A 6,164-nucleotide genomic window follows, 5' to 3' on the forward strand; every position below is an offset into this window, starting at 1 on the left:
TCTGTACGGGCTTGCCCCCCACCCCAGTTGTGTGGCCATATTTGGGGATTTCACCTTCTCTTTTCTCTCCTTGGGGAATTTCCCTCCTCTCATCCCTTCCTCCTTTCCCTGTCTCCAACCTCTGACTCCCTGATGGCTGTTTCCCAGCAGCAAACAAACAGACTCTAGTCTTTCCTATCTTTGAAAAAGAAGAAAGCCTTCCTTTGGCCCTGGGTACTTCTCCAGCTCCCCTTCACAGCCAAGATTCTTGAAAGAGTTGTGTGCACGTGTTGTTTCTACTTCCTCACCCTACCCCTGCAATCTGGCTCCCTCCCTCACCATTCCACGGGAACAGAAACAGCTCCTCAAGGTCACCACTGACCTCCTTGTTGCTAAATCCCAGGGATGCTCATGAGTCATTATCTGACTTGACCCTTCAGCAGTGACCGACTTTTGACACAAACACTCTTTTCTATTTGAAATATTTTTGAGCCTTTGTTTTTCTGAACACTGCAGTCTTGACTTATTTACTATCTCACCGGTTGCCGCCATGTGGCAAATTTCTCATTTGTTGCTCAGTGCCTAATCGTGGGTGTTCTTGGGCCTTGTAGTATGTCCCGGGGATCTTGTCGGTGCCTGTGCCTTTAATGCCCACTTTTGTCAGAGACTCACTTCTGTCTCTCAGCCCAGACCCCTCTTCCCTGCCCAAGACCTGTCTCCTGGCCCCCTTCTTCTGGATGTCCCACTTCACAGCAGACATGCCCCATACCTGTCCTTCTGATGTTCCCCAGCTTGGCTGTTTCCTCCGTTGCCTGAACTGGAAATCTGGGCTTGGTTCTCGACTCTTCCCTGTCTCTCCATTTTCATAGTCAAGCAGTTACAAAATCCTGTCCTCTCCAGGATGTCTAAAACACAGTTGCTTTTCTCCATTTCCACTGTTCACACCTGGTCCAAGGCCCCATCGCCTTTCACCTGGGAGGCTGCAGCAGCTTCCTGAATGATCTCTCTCCTGCTCCTTGCCATCTCTTCCGTGGTCTGTTCTTACAGAGCAGCCAGGGCTGTCTTTCCAAGACTTGAATGTTTCCCTCTTCACAATGTCACCAGCACCATGTTCATCGTGGCACAGACCAGTCTCGGGGCTGGGGATATTTCCCACCGCCCTGTCCTTGTGTGGCTGACCGCTTCTCGTTTTAGTTTCAGGGTCAGTTCCTTAGGGAGGCCATTGCAGATCCCCCAACAGCCTCTGCTGTTCCTTCACCTCGCCGCGCTCGGCCTCCCCTCTGTGGACCCATCTAGCCGTTGTTCAGTAGCCAGTCTAATCGACAGACATTCTACTAACTCCTGAGCCCTTCCGTTCCCAGCCCCAGGATGTCAGGGTGAATATGACACAGCCTCCGCCCTCGGTGAGTCTGTAGTGTAATGGGGTGAATAGGCATTCAACAGGGATCAGGGAAGAGGTGAGGACACAGTGGGATAAGCAGGTGCTCTGGGAGGGAACGGACAGGTGGTCAGAGGAGCCTTCTTTGAGGACTGACAATTGGTAGAGATCTGAGGGATAAGGGGGGTGGGAGGAGGCTATTCCAGGCAGAAGGAACAGCGTGCTGAGAGGTGGAAAGAAGGTTTTGTGAACTCAGGGGTGTCCTCGTGGTTGGGTAAGTGACGTAAAGGAGCCATTGATGAGATTTAAATAGGAGAATTACATGGCTAGGTTGTGGTCTTTATAGAATAATTCAGGGCTGGAGGAATCAAGCAGGGAAGGAAGTACAAGACCATAAGACCAGTTAGGAGGAGACTTCCTTGCGGAGGCTGTGGGTTTGATCCTGGTTGGGGAACCAAGATCCCACAGGCTGTGGAGCAGCTGAGCCTCTGTGCCACAAATAGTGAGCCCACGTGCCACAATGAAATATCTCACATGACACAGTGAGGATCCCAGGGGCCACAATGAAGACCCACTCAGTCAAATAAATCAATAAAAAGTATTTAAAAAATTTAAAAAAGGAATAAAAAGAAAAAAAGAAAAAACAGGTTGGAGGGCCGCTGGAGTCATCCAGATGAGTAGCAATTGGAGTCTGATTCAGGGCAATACGGTGGAATTAGAGAATCGACTGTGGGCGCCTGGACTGGGGCCTGGGGAAAAGAGAGGGAGTGAAAATGATTCCAGTGTCTTCACCCCAAGGGAGGGTGGGGAGAGGCCCATGGATCCCTGTGGGGTCCAACCCACTGATCTACCTGGTGTCAGATTGCCTGATGTCTCCCCATGGCCCTCATCCATGCTTTTTCCTAGAGAGGCAGATGGAGTCTCGAGAGGTAGATGGCTGCTAAGAAGGCCTAGGAGGAGGAGGCAGATGGGAGGAGGAAGGGAAAGTTGGGTCAGGGTTTGGATGTGATGAGGTTCCAAGGAAAGCGGCATCCGGAGTTTCCTCAGATTCCGGAAATTCCACTGTCTCTGGATTCACCTCCCCCATTCCTTCTTTAATTAATTAATTTTAACTTTTGGTTGCTCTGGGTCTTTGTTGCTGCATGTGGGTTTTCTCTAGTTGCTGTACTCTGGCTTCTCGTTGTGGAGCTTGTCTTGTGGAGCACAGGCTTTAGGGTGTGTGGGCTTCAGTAGTTGTGTTCAGGCTTAATTGCTCCTGGCATGTATCAGGATCGTCCCAGACCAGGGCTTGAACCCATGTCCTCTGCACTGGCAGATGGATTCTTATCCACTGTCCCACCAAGGAAATACCCGCCCCCGCCGCCCCCCCCCCCCCCCCCCCCCCGTGCCAATTCTGAGATGCTCAAACTCAGGGCCAGTCCTTAGGAATCCTGGAAGCCTTTTAGGGGCTGTGAGTCTATATCTGAAAAGCCACAATGCCCTGACAGGTCCCCAGGACTCTAGAGAGTCACTAACATCAGTGTGTACTTCCCACGAACTGGCCCAGTGCCCGTCACCTGCATGATCCCCTGCAGTCCTCACATTAACCCTTGGAAGCATGTAGCTTTCTATCCCCATTGTACATACCAGTCTTCCAGGGTTAAGGGACTTGCTCACATTCAAACATCTAAAACCATGCAAAAAGAGGATTTGAACCAAGGTTTGACTGACATCAGAGTCTGTGCTTTTAACTCCTGTGCTATATTAAGCCTGTCGACCCCTTGGTTGATTGGCTCAGTAAAGGGAGGAGGCTTTGTGGGGGATTTGCTTGTGGTTGGGGTGGCTGCCCCCCTCTCATATCAAGCGATGGGAAAGGGTAGCGCTGACGTCAATTGTTGCCATGGCAATACAGCAACCCTTTCCCTGCCATCTCCATGGTAACCGGGGGGGGGTCCATCTGTACTTCGCCCCCTCCTTCTAAAAGAGGGTCCCTTAGGGAGGGGCTGGCTAATAAGGTGTTTGAGAGAGAAGTCGGGGAAGGCAGGGATTTGAGTATCCTTCTTTGACTGGGCCCCTCCCCATTCCTCAGGCAGAAAATGAGGCTGGGATGTGGGGGTCCTGCTTTGGGGTCTGCATGCATGCTAAGTCACTTCAGTCGTGTCTAACTCTTTGCAACCCTATGGACTGTAGCCCACCAGGATCCTCTGTCCACTGGGATTATCCAGGCAAGAATACTGGAGTGTGTTGTCATTCCTTTCTCCAGGAGATCTTCCAGACCCAGGAATCGAACTCAACGTCTCTTACGTCTCCTGCATTGGCAGATGGGTTCTTTACCACTAGCGCCACCTGGGTAGCTTTGGGGTCTGGGGACAGCTTTATCCTCTAGAGTGAGGAAGGCAGTTCTGCTTTTCCTACCTGGGGATTCCCCTGAAAATGCCCCCTGCCCCCAAGTTCCTTAGCTCCTGAGCAGGACTGATAGGAACTTGACAAAGGGAGGCAAGAGAGAGTCCAGATACCCAGCCCTCGGGGACATGGCTAGCTGGCTCTCTGCTGCCCCTTGAAGCCAAAGGCAGCATCCTCTTTCTCTCAGTGCTAGCTGTGCCTCAGATTCCTGCCTGGTGCATGACTTTACTGAAACCTTCCACCAGATGTCATTAGCCCCATTTTACAGATTTGGAAATAGAGACTCAGAGAGGCTAAGTAATTAGCCCAAGGTTGCACAGCTAGTAAATGACAATCAGGACTCAAATCTAGGACTAGAGTTTAGGCCAGTGACTTTTCCTGGGGGAAAAAGGAAGAAGCAACAGAGAACATGATGGAAAAGGAAAAGAAAAATAGAGTCAAGAGACCCAGGTTGGAGCCTGTCACTCTCCCCGTTACCTACACAACAAGTTCAAACACACGGTCTCCCTGATCCAGCTTCTCTTCTGTTAACTCATCCGTGGGTCCCTTGAATTCTGAGCTCTCCGACAGGGACCTGCCACCACCTGGTATGGCCCAGATAGGTGTTGGTGAAAGTTGATTGAACTGATTTCCTTAAACTTCCCTGCCTCCAGGCTTTTGCCCACTGTGTTCCTTCCACCTGGAATGCCCTTTCCTCTTGCTCCTGGCCATTCTAGAGCTATCTAGCTCCAGGATCTGGCCCATTGGCAAGGTGTTTGTCTGTATTTTTTGCTATCCTTCACTAACCAAACATATGAAAGCGGCAGTAAGTTTTTTATTTTCCCTTTTATTTTTTGGCCATGTCTCACAGCTTGTGAGATCTCAGTTCCCTAACCAGGGATTGAACCAGGGCCATGGGAATGAAATCCCGTTATCCTAACCACTAAGCCACCAGGAAACTCCCAGGCAGTAAATCTTTTTTTTTTGAAGGAAAGGAGGGTTCCAGAAGCCTAGAGAAAGGAAATGAGGGAGATAAGAGAGAAAGGAAGAATGGGAAGAATTCTGCCTCTGTGGGCTGGGAAGGTCCATAGAGATCAGCTGGTGCTTTTCTTTTTTTTAAGCTAGTGAGGAAATGGACCAGAAGGAAGGGACCTGCCTCCTAGCAGGTCATTGCCAGGCCATGTGAGTTTCATGAGAGTTAAGGCCCATGCTTGTCTGTTTCATTGCTGACATTGTCCTTCACAGGCCTGGCTAGTAGACCTGTATTGACTGAGACAGGGACAAAACCTGAAAGAGAACCCAGTAGCCTGACTCCTGGTCGCACTTTCCAAGGTTCCTCATTGCCATGGAGCTGTATTGTTCCCTGGCCCCTGTCAAACTCTATCCATTTTTTTTCAGGCTTCTTTTCCTCCCAGGGGTACTTGATCATTGCATAAGTGGTCTCTGCTCCTGGAATGTTTTTTCTTCATCATTACCCCTTATTTTGTAGTGATGCTGTCAATCACCTGACTATGCTTGCACCTCAAGGGTAGGCTTACCTGTGGCTTAGCCTGGTCAATTGTAGTCTTCCATCTCCCTGACAGTGGTAGCTGGCCCAAAGAACATGCTTGTGATTTTAAGGGTCAATCATCGCCCTTTCCAGGAATAGGTATATCGAGTTGGGAGAAGCAGCTCTCCCCTCCTGGGATTTATTTTTAGGTGGTGGGGGGCTGTGTTCTGTGGCATTTGGGATCTTTGTTCCCCATTCAGGTATTGAACTTGGGCCCCCTGCAGTGGAAGTGCATAGCCCTAACCAGGGAATGCTGACTTCCCGGGACTTCAAAGCTGAGGCAGCCATGCTACCTGCCCAGAGGAGATAATCAGGGATGTATGTGAGTGTGTGCATGCTCAGTCACTTCAGTCGTGTCCAACTCTTTGCGACCCTATGGACTGTAGCCTGCCAGGCTCCTCTGTCCATGGGATTCTCCAGGCAAGGATACTGGAGTAGGTTGCCATGCCCTCCTCGAGGGGATCTTCCTGACCCAGGGATCCAACGTGCATCTCCTGCATTGGCAGGTGGATTCTTTACCACTAGCGCCACCTGGGAAACCCCATGTTGAGTCAAGTGTTCTTAAATCTCAGGGGACAGGAGACTGAGCCTGACCTTTGGGTTACATGTATTTTTTTCTGATACTAAAATAATGCAGGTTCATTAAAGCAAAATTAGAAAGTGGGAAATACTCATTCAGCTTCCAGGCAGCCCTCCTGCCATGGGCCCCTCCCAGGGATGCATTTTGCTGCCTAAAGTCTGAGGACACTGAAGAGAGCACCTGCCACCTGGGGGGCCCGGCAAAGGGGCCAAGTGGCTTAAGGCTCAGTTCTCTCACCTGTAAAATAGGAATAAGAAATCAGTTTTTCAAACGACTTCTTCCCCCATCTTTCTCTGACCCCACCAGTCCTTAGGAGA

The sequence above is a fragment of the Cervus elaphus genome, chromosome 8 (assembly GCF_910594005.1).
Source record: "Cervus elaphus chromosome 8, mCerEla1.1, whole genome shotgun sequence".
Classification (NCBI taxonomy): Eukaryota; Metazoa; Chordata; class Mammalia; order Artiodactyla; family Cervidae; genus Cervus; species Cervus elaphus.